Here is a 14,842-nt window from a genome sequence, read left to right on the forward strand (position 1 = left end):
TATATCGATAAACGCAAAGAGTGACATAAACAATTTAACAAATCTTATAAAATTATAAACATTTTACTGGGTAATCAGCGAGATGTTTGCGCTTGTTTATACTTGCACAGTTTATCAGTGGTTGGGATTATCTTGCTAAGGTAGACATTCTGGTGCAACTTGTTTTATTTGATCTGCTAGTCCTCTGATATATTGGTTTCACCATATATCAGAGGACTAGCAGATCAAAATATATCAAAGCAATAACCAATAATTGCTTTTGCTCTGTCAGCACATACAGAAATATAATTTTTCCATTCCAGGCTGTTTTCGACAAAAAATGAATCAATCATATTAAAAATATCCTCACCTGTAGTAGAAGTTTTGAGGGCTTACAAAATAAAATATCTTCAAATATTGCATCCTGGAATTTTCGATACACAAAATCAAGTAATTGAGCTAGCCCAGCTAAATCTGTCAGCTCATCCACTTGTATGGCAAACCATGAGCTACATTGAATAGCTTGAATGAGTTGGTCCTTAATATTACAGGCCATATCTTTAATTCTGTTGGAAACTGTCATTTCACAAAGGAATGGTTCTGACAAGGTTTGCCTCTTTTTGACCAAATATACAAGAAGCTATTTCTTCCACTACAGAAGAATCAGTGACTCCCCTATTGTGCGAGCCTTTCCAGCTTTGGCAGTTTGAAGGCTTACTTTGTAAGATGCTTTAAGTGCACTTTCATTTTCTTCTACACCAGAAAAATGCTTAATTATGGTTTTTCTACTGCTTAAGGGCTTATTTTTTAAATGCTCGTGTTTTGTTTCAAAGTGACAGTTTCATAGAATTTCGTGACAGGACTTCGAAGCAAACAACACATTGTGGATTTGGTTGTACTAAATTTTCTGCCCATGTAAAGCCAAATTGTAAATATGATTCATGATATTTCGTTTTTTAATTTTTTATCACTCGAATATTTAATGTTCTTTTAGTCACTACTGAATCCATCTCTTTACTCACATGGGATGATGACGTAGTCGTAGACAGAAGTAATCAGCTCCAGCTCCACATTACTTTTATCCTTAATTATCCATATTTCAAGGCACTTTAGAAACACATTCATTTAACTTCACAGTAAACTGAAGAGTAAAAATAACTTTAAGCTTGGCAAGTGAAATAAATCACAACAAATACATAGAGCAGTAAGAAGTTGAAAGTTTATTTTTCACTTGGTTAGAGTATACTAAATTTAGTTTAATCCTTTATCCAAGTGTGAGCAAACAGAGTTTGCGCCTGAAAGTATCTTCAGGACTGGGGTAAGGTGGTACAACACCAGGGCAACTCGTTGCAAAGGTGGAGCAAGCAACCAACACTCCTATCTCAGTATCTCCTATAATGCAAAACACACCTCCTTGTGGATATGTTAAATGTTATGCATTAAGGGAAGGGCCACTACCCAGACTAGTTTCGACCTTTATTGAGGTCTCTTCAGTGGGAGCCAGGCCCAAGTGGAGATATCAGGCAGAAGCATTAGCAAGGTCATCTTCTCCTATAGGAGCTGCCAAACTTATATTCCAAAATTATAGTCTGACCAAGTGAAAAATAAACTTTCAACATCTTTCTCTAAATCCAGAGTAATTTAATAAAAAGGTGGCACACCGTTTGGCAACTCCTATAGGTAGAGATGACCTGTGAATGCTTCTGCCTGGTATCTCAGCTTGGGCCTGGCTCCCACTGAAGAGACCTCAATAAAGGTCGAAACTAGTCTGGGTAGTGGCCCTTCCCTTAATGCATAACATTAGACATATCCGCAAGGATATGTGTTTTGCATTATAGGAGATACTGAGACAGGAGTGTTGGTAGCTTGCTCCACCTTTGCAACGAGTTGTCCTGGTGTTGTACCACCTTACCCCAGTCCTGAAGATACTTTCAGGTGCAAACTCTGTTTGCTCACACTTGGATAAAGGATTAAACTAAATTTATTATAAGCAGTAAGAAGGCGCATTCACTCACTGAGAATGACTGTTTTGACTGGGTGATCAGCTGTTCAGTAGGTTTATCAGATAGAGAATGGGAGGGAGGATTGAGAAACGTGTATAGACATGAACTGCAGTGCCACGTTTCGTCACTCAGTTCTCAAAATTTTACCACGTACCCCCAAGGGGTGTGCATACACCACATTGAGAACCCCTACCGTAAAGTGTTTTATGTGAAGGAGAATACAAAGCACTATACAGTATATATGTTACGGATAATATAATAAATCTGGTTATTATTAATAGTTACCGGCTATTATTAATACAAACGAAATAACGTGGTTAAAGTAAATAATTTACAAGAATTAATCACATGAACCGGTAATTATTAATAATTCCTAGAGGAGTCTGGTAAATGTAAAAACACATGTTTTATAAAAAATATTTTAAACCAAATAACTTACGTAATTATTAATAATTCGCTGCTATTGGTTTAACAACAAGCCTTTTTTTTTGGAATGCTCAATTTTTTTGGCAGGGTTCACAAAGATTCAAATATATCGTAACAATTTCAGCTGTGTTGTTCTTATACTTCTATTTAGCTCTTTCATCATTCTGTTTCGTCCTCCATGGCCGATGGCAATATAAGTGAATGATCATGAATTAAATGAAAATTTTCCTCCAAGAAAGTGTAATACATAATAGGTCTCTTTCAATTTTAACAGGTACGACAAGTTTTTCAACATTTCCAATTTTTACAATATCATATTTTAATAACCGTTGATAATCTTTGGGCGTTTTGCTGGGAACCTCTTTGTGCTTTTTAACTTTCGCTAAAAATGAATAATACTCTTCTCTTGTGAATAACTGATTCTTTTTCCCTTTTTTTGATCTCAACATATTAACTTAGTCGTTAAATCATGTTCTCATTATTTCTAAATCTCCCATTATACTTATGGCTATGTAAAATCAATGAAAAAGTGGAGAAATGTACACACTTACTGGGGACTGACATAAATAAGAAAAAGCAACCTCTCCCATTAACGTAGTAATGGGTACTAAGCTTCTTCCAGGGCAGGGAGATGAAGCCGGGAGTCACGTGTAATTTTCTCTAAAAATGTAAAATTTCATAATGAAAACAGCCAATCGATAGAGCGGACTCACAAAATTATGAACACGTGTCCAGCTGACAATTAACGAACTTGTCTATTATGGTTATCTACCTAAAAACAAATCTATTATGAAGATGTATCTGTGATGCTTCTTCGTTAGCACTTTCGACAAAAAAAAAAGAGGGAAAAAAACATTACGGAAAATTGCACGAGTTTTCACTTAATCAACACATAATTAGATTAATTGCGCACAATGTTCAACATGCGTTTAAGTGTATATCAGAAACCAACAGAAATAAATTTCCAAAGCCAGGAGTCATGTGGTACTTCTCCACCCTCCCTCAAACTTAGCATATTGAAAATTATTACATTTATCATTAATAGTTGGGAAGTATTAATAATTACCAGTTCATGTGATTAATTCTTGTAAGTTATTTACTTTAACCTCATTATTTGGTTTGCATTAATAATAGCCAGTACTTATTAATTTAAGCTGATTAATTACTCGGACCGTAACATATACACAAAAACACAGGGTAAAAGTATTGTTTATTAAATCTACTACCATATATTTCATTTGAAATTAACAGACTATCGTCAGTGACTTAAAAACAGTTTTTGCAACATAGAATGCAAACATGTAAGAAAGTTCTAAAGCGAATAAAAGTTGAGCAGACCTCAGATGTGAACTGTAGACTAAATACACAAAGATTATTGAAGGAAAAATGAAAGAGTTTGAGAACAGGAACCAAACCTTGGAGATTCAGTGCCAAGCCTTGAAGAAAACCCTGATTGATTCAGCTAGAGACACGTGGTGAAGTTATTCTGTCATCATCATCATACGTATCAAGGATTTAGGCCTAGCATGGCCTGTTCCGGCCTTAGAAGTCATCGTTGAATAGTTTAAGAGGACGTCCTGGTTTTCTTTTTCCTAATGGCTTGTACTTTAAGGCTTGTTTTGGTATCTTTCTGTTTTCATTCTTTGAACGTGTTCCATCCATTTATGCTTATATTTTAATTTTTTCTATTACTGGTTCTTGGTTTAATTCTTTCATAATATCTTCGTTTCTTTTGTGATCAAATAGAGCATACTTTGCAGTTTTTCTCATAAACTTCATTTCTGCTGTTGTTAATCTTTGTTTGTCTTTTTGTTTTATTGTCCAGATTTCGCTTCCATACATTAAGACCGGTAAGGGTAATGTATTGTATACTTTTAGCCTGGTTTGTTTTTGAACTAGGTTTGGTTTAAATATAGAGTTAATTACACCTGTTATTTTTAAATATTTTGCGATTTTTATTTATATCTTGAAGTTGTCTGTAAGAATAGAAAAATTAGAACTCCATGGTGGACACAGGAAGTTAAAGAGGCAGTGAAGGAAAAGAAGAAAGCATATCAAAAGTTCCTGGCAAATAAGTCATCTTGTGCTCTTAGAGAATACAGAGACAAATGTAAGAAAGCTAAATAGTGTGTAAAACTAGCTAAACAAAAGTCATGGGAAGACTTTGGCAAGAACATAAAAAATAAATATCAAGAAGGTGGCAAAATATTCTGGAGGTTGTTGATAAAGCTTAGGAATGGAGGAAAGAGTGCTGTAAAAGGAGTTCATCATCATCATCAAATTCCTGCCATGTACCCTCAAGGGGTGTACAGGATATGACAGTACTACATGAAAAAATTACATCATTACTAACTTCCTATCTACAATTTTCCTCCAAATCAGTCTGTTACTTGTCAAGACTCCAACATTGTCAGATGTTATATTTCTATCGTCTAAGGCACTTTGTACCGTATCAATCCACCTATATCTTGGTCTTCCTCTGGGTCGTTTTACTGCCAACCTGGCAGAGAACACTTGTTTTGCTAATCTTTCCTCTCCCATTCTATTTAAGTGATCATACCACCTGAGATTAGCTCTGCTAACGCATTCCTGGATGCTGACAATGTCAAGTTCTTTCCTAATATCCTCATTTTTAATATGATATTGCCATTGATGCCATCTGTTCACGCCTCTAATCTTTCTCAGGACTCTCATATCTGCGGTCTATAGTCTTTGGTCAAGTGTTTTACTTCTGACCCAGCTGTCAGATCCATAAGTTAAAACTGGTTTGAACACTGTCTTGTATACAGCTAATTTAGTGTTCCGACTAATTTCTTTCTTATTCCATATGAATTTGTTCAATTGACTTCCCACCATACCAGCTTTGCTGATTCTGTTGTCTATTTCTATATTTAATTTACCATCTTCAGTAAAAATCGTGCCTAAGTAGCTGAAATGTTTTACTTGTTCCACAGGTTCTCCATTCACAACACAGTTGACATTTTCAATGATTCTGCCTATTTTCATTGTCTTTGTCTTTTTGTTGCTGACCTTCATACCATATCTATTACAACAGCTATTCAATTTAGTCAGAGAATCTTGCAGACCTGTAGCGGATTTATTTAGAAGTATAACATCATCCGCATAAAGCAAAGAGCTGATATTAACATCTCCGATTTTGATATCATGTTTAATACCACTTTCCTTCATAACGTGATCCATATAGATAATGAATAACGGAGGGGATAATGTACATTGTTGTCTCACACCAGATTTAACATTAAACCATCTTCCTTTACTTCCTTCAATTCTAACTGCTGACTTACAACTCAAATAAAGACTAAGTATTGCTTGATATAATGCCCCATTGACACCATATAACTGCAGCGTATTGAATAGCTTCTCTCTTGGCACCTTGTCATATGCCTTTTCCAAATCGACAAAACTTAAATACAGATCTTTGTTGTATTCCCATGCTTTCTTGACTATTTGTCGTAAAGTGAAGATCTGATCCTGACAGCCTCTATTTGGCCTGAATCCAGCTTGTTCTTCACCAAGCTTTTCTTCCACAATTCTTCTCAACCGTTTCTCAAATATACTTGCATAGATCTTGCCAGGAACACTCAGTAGGGAAATACTTCTGTAATTCTTACATTCAGTTTTATTTCCATTTTTATATATGGGTACTATGAGAGCTCTACTCCAATCATCGGGAATTCGTCCATCTATCCAGGCTTTCTGAACTATGCAGTGCAGCCACTGTAAGACTTTTATACCACCATACTTCAGCATTTCTGATCGAATATCATCTACTCCTGCTGCCTTTCCACATTTCAAGCCTTTGATGGCTTTTTCTACTTCAAGTATGGATATGTATTCCTGACTGCATGCCTGGTCAGTGTTTTTTTATCACTGCTGTCATCACTGCTTGTTTCATTTAGCAGTTTTTCAAAGTAATTACTCCATACTTCAAGGATATCTTTTTCTCCTGTTTTCATGTCACCTTTATCATCTCTAACTCCTTTTACAGCACTCTTTCCTCCATTCCTAAGCTTCTTCAACAACCTCCAGAAAATTTTGCCACCTTCTTGATATTTATTTTCTATATTCTTGCCAAAGTCCTCCCATGACTTTTGTTTAGCTAGTTTTACACACTGTTTAGCTTTCTTACATTTGTCTCTGTATTCTGTAAGAGTAAAAGCTGACTTATTTGCCAGGAACTTTTGATATGCTTTCTTCTTTTCCTTCACTGCCTATTTAACTTCCTGTGTCCACCAGGGAGTTCTGATTTTTTTATCCTTGCAGACAACCTCACCACATTCCTTTCTGGCAAAATCAATCAATGTTTTCTTCAGAGTTTGCCACTGAATCTCCAAGGTTTGATTCCTGTTCTCAAACTCTTTCATTTTCTTTTCAATAATCTTTCTGTATTTTAGTCTACAGTTCACATCTGAGAGCTGCTCAACTTTTATTCGCTTTAAAACTTTCTTACATGTTATTCTTTTCAATATGAAATTCAATTTTATCCTGCTCAAGACTAAATAGTGATCACTTCCAATTTCAAATCCTCTGTACACTCTGGTGTCCTGCACCAGGGAGAAAACATCACTATCAACAATAACATAGTCAATGAGACTTTTCTTATTCCTAGCCTCTTCTCTCCATGTGAATTTGTGCACATTTTTATGTTGGAACATGGTGTTAGTAATAACCAGTCCATGTCCTGAGCTGAAATCCAACAGATATTTGCCATTATTATTAGCTTTGCTCTTTTCTCCAAATTTTCCCAAAATATGTTTGTATGTCTCACAATCATTTCCTACTCTGCTATTTAGATCCCCAACAAGGACCAACTTTTCCTTTTTCATTGTGTCAGTTGATTTTTCTAAAGCCTCAAAAAATTCCTCCACTTCTACCTTAGTAGAACCTTCTGTGGGACCATAGGCACAAATAAGTCTCATTGTCCAGTTCCCCATTCTCATATTTGCCCACATTACTCTACTTGAGACTGACTGCCATTCAAGAAGATTAGTCTCATATTTTGTGTTGAATACTATGGCTACTCCTTCTTTTCCATGATTGTCATTTCCTGAATATAACATTTTGTATTTATTGCTCAGAAAGATCTCACCAGTTTTGGTCTTTTTTGTTTCAGTCACCCCTATTATGTCGATCTGGTACTTATCTAATTCCTCAGCTAGCTCCATTTCTTTGCCATTCAGGCTTCTTATGTTGATAGTACCGATCTTTAACTCTGGTGATGTTGAGTTGGGGTTTGTTTTCAGATTTGTTCCAGTAGCTGACTTTTCGCTGTTCGCCCTGGTTCCCTGGCGAAAACAACGGGGGCCTTGTTTAACAGTGCGACGCCCCAGCTGGCATGAAATTTTGTCATTTTGTACCATCATTTTTTATTTTGGTTTAACCAATAAGAATACAATTTGGTCGGCTAAATCTCAAATTGCCAGCCCATCCTCGTTCGTTCAGTATCAAAGTAGATACCCAACAGGGTGCACCACGAGAAGGTGAGGATTGGACATTAGGTCAGAAGCCCTGGTCGGTTCTCCGCATTCCTTTAAAGGCTATGTGGAGGTCTCCTCTCAGTTATATAGCTTTGACCCTTAAGCACCCCTTAAAAGGAGTTAGAGATGATAAAGGTGACATGAAAACAAGAGAAAAAGATATTCTTGAAGTATGGAGTAGTTACTTTGAAAATTTGCTAAATGAAACAAGCAGTGATGACAGCACAGTGATAAAAAACTGACCAGGCATGCAGTCAGGAATACATATCCATACTTGAAATAGAAAAAGCCATCAAAGGCTTGAAATGTGGAAAGGCAGCAGGAGTAGATGATATTCGACCAGAAATGCTGAAGTATGGTGATATAAAAGTCTTACAGTGGTTGCACTGCATAGTTCAGAATGCCTGGACAGAGGGACAAATTCCCGATGATTGGAATAGAGCTCTCATACTACCCATATATAAGAAAGGAAATAAAACTGAATGCAAGAACTACAGAGATATATCCCTACTGAGTGTTCCTGGTAAGATGTATGCAAGTATATTTGAGAAATGGTTGAGAAGAATTGTTGAAGAAAAGCTTGGCGAAGAACAAGCTGGATTCAGGTCAATTGGAGGCTGTCATGATCAGATCTTCACTTTACGACAAATAGTGGAGAAATTATGGGAATATAACAAATATCTGTATTTAAGTTTTGTCGATTTGGAAAAGGCATATGACAAGGTGCCAAGAGAGAAGCTATTCAATACGCTACAGTTATACGGTGTCAATGGGGCATTATAGCAAGCAATACTTAGTCTTTATTTGAATTGTAATTCAGCAGTTAGAATTGAAGGAAGTACAGGAAGATGGTTTAATGTTAAATCTGGTGTGAGACAAGGAAGTACATTATCCCCTCTGTTATTCATTATCTATATGGATCACATTATGAAGGAACGTGGTATTAAACATGATATCAAAATTGGAGATGTTAATGTTAGCTCTTTGCTTTATGCAGACGATGTTATACTTCTAAATAAATCTGCTACAAGTCTGCAAGAATCTCTGACTAAATTGAATAACTGTTGTAATAGATTTGGTATGAAGGTCAGCAATAAAAAGACAAAGACAATGAAAATAGGCAGAATCATTGAAAATGTCAACTGTGTTGTTAAAGGGAACCTGTGGAACAAGCAAAACATTTCATCTTCTTAATCACGATTTTTAGTGAAGATGGTAAATTAAATATGGAAATAGATAACAGAATCAACAAAGCTGGTATGGTAGGAAGTCAATGGAATAACTTCATATGGAATAAGAGAGAGATTAGTCGGAACACTAAATTAGCTATATTCAAGACAGTGTTCAAACCAGTTTTAACTTATGGATCTGAGAGCTGGGTCAGAAGTAAAACACTTGACCAAAGACTAGACACAGATATGAGAGTCCTGAGAATGATTAGAGACGTGAATAGATGGCATCAATGGCAATATCATATTAAAAACGAGAATATTAGGAAAGAACTTGACATTGTCAGCATCCAGGAATGTGTTAGCCAAGCTAATCTCAGGTGATATGGTTACTTAAACAGAATGGGCGAGGAAAGATTAGCAAAACAAGTGTTCTCTGCCAAGTTGCAGGAAAACGACCCAGAGGAAGACCAAGATATAGGTAGATTGATATGGTACAAAGTGCCTTAGACGATAGAAATATAAGATCTGATAATCTTGTAGTCTTTACAAGTAACAGACTGATTTGAAGGAAAATTGTAGATAGAAAGTTAGTAATGATGTAAATTTTTGATGTGGTACTATCATATCCTATACACCCCTTGAGGGTACATGGCAGGAATTTGATGATGATGATGAATTCAAACATTTGATTTACCATATTTTTCTGTGTATAAGACGAACCCTTCTTTTCCAAACCTAAAATTAAGAAATAAACATTTTAAACTTCTCCACTGTCTAATCATACACTCAGTTGGAGCAGGTTCAAACTCTCTCTGAAGCTTTATTTCTATGTTCTTTTGCATAATTGATGACTTTTAACTTGAATTTTGAAGAATATGACAATCGTTTTTTATTTTCAGACATATTTATGGGCTAGTGCTCAAAATATTATTAACATTTTGAGTACTAGTCCATAAATATGTGCAGTATGTGCACTAGCCCATAAACAATTATATATTCCTGCCAACAAGTTGCAGACGTATAATTGCTTTCAGAGTTCTCATTGGTTTATTCAGAATCAGCCGTTAACGACGTCAATCGACAGAGTTAGCAAATGCTTGTGATTGGCGGAAGCCTCTTCGCAAAGACAAGGTACGGCAGATTCGCTGCGACAACCACTGATCTCGCAACTGGTTTTCCCCGTATATAAGACGACCCCCAATTTTTGGTCTAAAAATTTTAGAAAAAAGTTGTCTTATATACATGGAAAAATGCGGTATTTGAAATATAATGAGCCGCATGATGTCAAATTGGCAATAATGTTATGCTTTCACTGTACAAGAAGTTAATCATAAAAGTGTAAAATGAATTGCACGTGTGTGTACACACACACTCTGTCCAAAAAAGAAACCGAAATTTTGATAAAAAATAAAACACAGGCCAATTATAATTATTCAAATCATTTATTTCAATCAATATACTCTCCCTCAGCTTCGATACAGTGTTTGGTACGGTCAATTAATTCAATTAAATGAGACTTTTATATCGGTTTTTGGGATACTGTTGAGGGTCGTGGTTACTGCCGCTTGAATGTTTTCAGTGGTGTCATATAGCTTTCCTTTCATTGGCAAATGAAGTCGGAGGAAGAGAAAAAAGGTCACATGGTGCTAAATCAGGTGAATACGGCGAGTGATCCAACACACGAACTTGGTTTTTGCTCAAAAACTGTCTCACAATGTTCGAACGATGAGATGGTGCATTATTGTGCAAAAGTGACCAGATATTCATGCTGTACGTGACGAATTCTTGCTATCAATCGCTCACTTCAAAACGTAGAGATAAAACTCACCGTTGACCATTTGACCAGGCAGAAGGAATTCTTTTTGGATAATGCCCTTGGAATCATAGAAACAAATCAGCATTTTCTTTACTTTTGACTTCTCCAAGCGACTTTTTTTTTCCGAATGCCCCTTTGGCGGTCTTCACTCAGCACTCTGGCGCTTTGTTTTGAGCTCATACTCAAAACACCACGTTTTGTCACCAGTAACGATCGTTTCAAGGAAGTTTGAGTCCTTACGAGCGGATTTTAATGAGGTCCTTGCAATTCGATACATTTTTTGGTTGTCAGTCAACTTGTGGGGAACAAATCGCAAATTCAATTTATTAAGACCCAAACTCTCGGTCAAAATGTTGTGCATAGTTGATTTTGGAATCCCCAATTTGTCTTCAATCAATCTCATGGACGATTTCAGGTTTTCTTTGATGAAATCATGCACTTTTTGGGTGTTAACTTCGCTCAGTCCAGTTTTTGGATGGCCCAGCTTTTTGTCGTCCTCAAGCGTCTCACTACCACTTTGAAATCGCTTAAACCACTTATAAACTTAAGTATGGGGTAAGCATTCATCACTATATGCTTTCTGAAGCATTTGATGCGTTTCAGTAAAAACTTTTACCAAGTTTAACACAAAAGTCAATCATAACTCACTGTTTGAAACTCATTTTCCGACTGTTGACACAACACTAATGAAGATTGCCGCTTTTGACAAACAAAAAGATACAACAATTGGTGCCACTAGTTTCTTCTATTTTTGAAAAGTTCGCTTTCTTTTTGGACAGAGGGTGTATAATTTATAATATCAAACTAAACAGACCATCAGACAGATATAGTATCTAGTTGGTTTCTTGAGACCTTTATAAAATATCTTTATTGCTCTGAATTTTAAAAAAAAAAAAAAGGTTTAATGATGTGTTATTCGATTCAAACTCCCATATTTTTAATAAGGATAGGCAGTCATTTCGATTCAAGTAAGGGCAGTGAAGCAAGGAACGCCTATTTAAGGAGAGTACTGAGGCCTTGCTTCACTGCCCTAACTTGACATTGTTAGCATCCAGGAATGTGTTAGCAGAGGTAATCTCAGGTGGTATGGTCACCAACTGAATGAGAGAGGAAAGATTAGCAAAAACAAGTGTTCTCTGCCAAGTTGGCAGGAAAAAAGACCCAGAGAAAGTCCAAGATATAGGGATACAGAAATAAGATCTGATAGTGTTGAAGTCTTGATAGATAACAGATTGATTTGGAAGAAAGCTGTTGATAGGAAGTTAATAATGACATAAGTTTTTCATGTAGTACTATCATAATATCCATTACACCCCTTGAGTACTTGGTACATGTCAGGAAGTTGGAAACGAAATCTGATTTTTGCCATATATCTATTGACCTCTCTTAAGGCTGCATCTGGTTGAATGTATAATTGCATTCTGGTCACGTGGTTTGAACTGTTCTCATTTAAAGTTTAAACTGGTATTTTTCATAAATGTTATAGGTATGTAGGTTATATGCATGCAGATCTTGCTTTTTGACAGTTTTGTTGTTGGCTATCAACAAATCTTGAAGTGTGGGCTAATAATTAATGGCAAGATCTCCCTTTTATTTTTCTTAAACTCTTTAACATGGATGAATGGGTAAAAATAGGATGTTTGAAATGCACAATAACAAATAGTGAAGGAAATGAAAATGTGGTAAATGTTGGAAATGGCAAATATACATTGATGCATCAGGGTGAAATATCAATAATATGACCCAGTTTATTATAATGCAAATAAATTATCTTCATAATTATTCATATTTGAATAAAATATTATAACTGCTCCCAAATTGCCTTTACTTGAGAGGGGATGCATTGATATTGCTAAAATTATAAAAGGAGTATATGTGGGTGCTGAAAGTTGGGGAAGCACTGATCTAGAACATTTGATGGTCACTTAAGGGGAGAATTGGTATAGGCTATGTGGATGTCAAAGACATCCACATAGCCTATAGCCATTCTCACTGATAAGTTAACTAGTAGTGAATCGAAAAGGTTTGGAGCTAGTAGAGGAATTAGAGAAGTACCATGTTGACATAATTGAAGTTGGTGGCACAAAGAAGACTAAAATAGGTGAAAGCATTTTAAATAATATGTACAAGAAACAGAAAGGGAAAGAACAGGTGATTTATATGTGAGATTTCAAGTAAATAAAAAAAGAGAGAGTGAATGGTAGTACTAAGTTAAGAATCAGGTTCCAGTTACTACCTCTGAAGAGCCAGATGTAGCAACTAGAATCGAGCATAAAGAGTATAGTACTTTTAAGGACAGAAAGGGTATTATTATTAGAGGAGGGAGGTATTAATAATGTTATCAAATGATTTGAGTCTAGTTGGGGTAGAAACTCATGAAACCAATAATAGTAATAATGTTCCATGTAGCAGTGAGCAAGCTAACTTAAATTATGTGAAAGTTGCTTGAGTATTGGAGAAACTCTGAAAGGGAAAGAATGAAGGAGAAGTTATTGAGCTGTTGCAAAACATTTTGCAACAGCTCACTAACTTAGGGCATAATGACCTGGAAATTAGCTAAGTATGTGGATGTTCCAATTAGCACATGTTACATGCTAAATTATGACTAACTCAGGAGAACACTGACACTGTTCAGTTCCATGGTATCATTTGCTGATTAGGAAGATATCAGCAGTGAATGAAAGCTTTGAACAAATGATTAAATGATGCAGTATCTGAATGTGTCCCCAGAACAAATAGTGTGGGAGTTTGCAACCCCATTAATCAATAGATCCATAAGAAGATGATGTGGAAGGATTATCATGAGAATAATGATTAGAGGAGTTACAAAATATATGAAGTACAAGCACAGGCCAGAAAAATTGCCAGTATTGTACAGAAAGCAGAGTTTAAGTATGAAAAGAAACTTACTGCACAAGCCACAGGCAACCCATCAGAGGTTTGTTAGCAGCAAGTAAAAGAAAGAATGAACGTAGAACCATGACTTGAATGAAGTTGGTGTGTTTATGTCTGAATCAGATGAGATTGTATAAATAATGAGTGCTCACTTTGCTAAGATATATCAACCTGGTATGCAACGTGGTAAACAGTGCTACCACTACACTAGATAAAGAAATAGAAGTGCGTGGAAAGGAGGTTCGAGAGCTGTTGCTTAACCTGGATAAGAATTTATCAATAGGAACAAATGGGATATTAGTGCACATGAAGGAGTGTTCAGCTGAACTGGAAAGAATGTATGATAGTCGTCCTGTTGTATACAATACAAGGGTGTTGCACAAGCTGATATGTCTGACTTCCAATCTGTCTCCAGTATCTCTGGAGTGGTAAAGATTTTAGACAAGTTAGTAAGAACTTGCATTCTGTAGTAAAGAATCCATGTTAGGAACAGCATGAAATTAACTAAACGGAGTCATGTTTGAGCAGTTTGCTGATATTTTCTCATGGTATGACTGAGTTGAATAAAGAGAATGGATATGCTGTTTATACTGTTGAGCTTTGTTAAGACATTTGATAAGGATGCCGCATGAAAGGCTCTTGCTTAAATTGGAAAAATACAAGATTTTTGAATGTAAACTGTTAGCTTGGATAAGTGGGTGGCTTCCTGACAGGTACCAGGAAGTGGTATATAGGGAGTGCAGTCAGTGTGAATCTTCCAGATTTAAGTTGGCCAGTGGTGTGTCCCATCAGTCCTCGGATCACAGTGTTTCAATGTGTTGATTAATAATATTGAGAAGTACCTGACAGATGTTCAATTGTTTGCTGATGATGCAGCAAACAGTCAGGGATTTTACTGATATGTAGCATGTACAGAATAACTTGAATAGGTTGGAACTGTGGACAAATGATAATGGCTGACAATTTATTGTCAGTAAGTGTACAATTATGCACTTTGGCATGATGAGGTATCCAGTAGGATTATGCATGAAGAAACTGATGAAGCTATAGATC

At 36.0% G+C, this 14,842-nt stretch overlaps 1 protein-coding gene across 4 annotated transcripts in view; it reads left to right on the forward strand.

Moving 5' to 3' along the window:
- Art1 (arginine methyltransferase 1) overlaps positions 1-14,842 on the forward strand; it is a 181,488-nt gene that overhangs the window by 150,000 nt on the left and 16,646 nt on the right. The gene's annotated exons all lie outside the window — the stretch shown is intronic.

This window comes from Typopeltis vanoorti, chromosome 25 (assembly GCF_054136105.1).
Source record: "Typopeltis vanoorti isolate ZY-2024b chromosome 25, IOZ_Tvanoo_1.0, whole genome shotgun sequence".
NCBI lineage: Eukaryota > Metazoa > Arthropoda > Arachnida > Uropygi > Thelyphonidae > Typopeltis > Typopeltis vanoorti.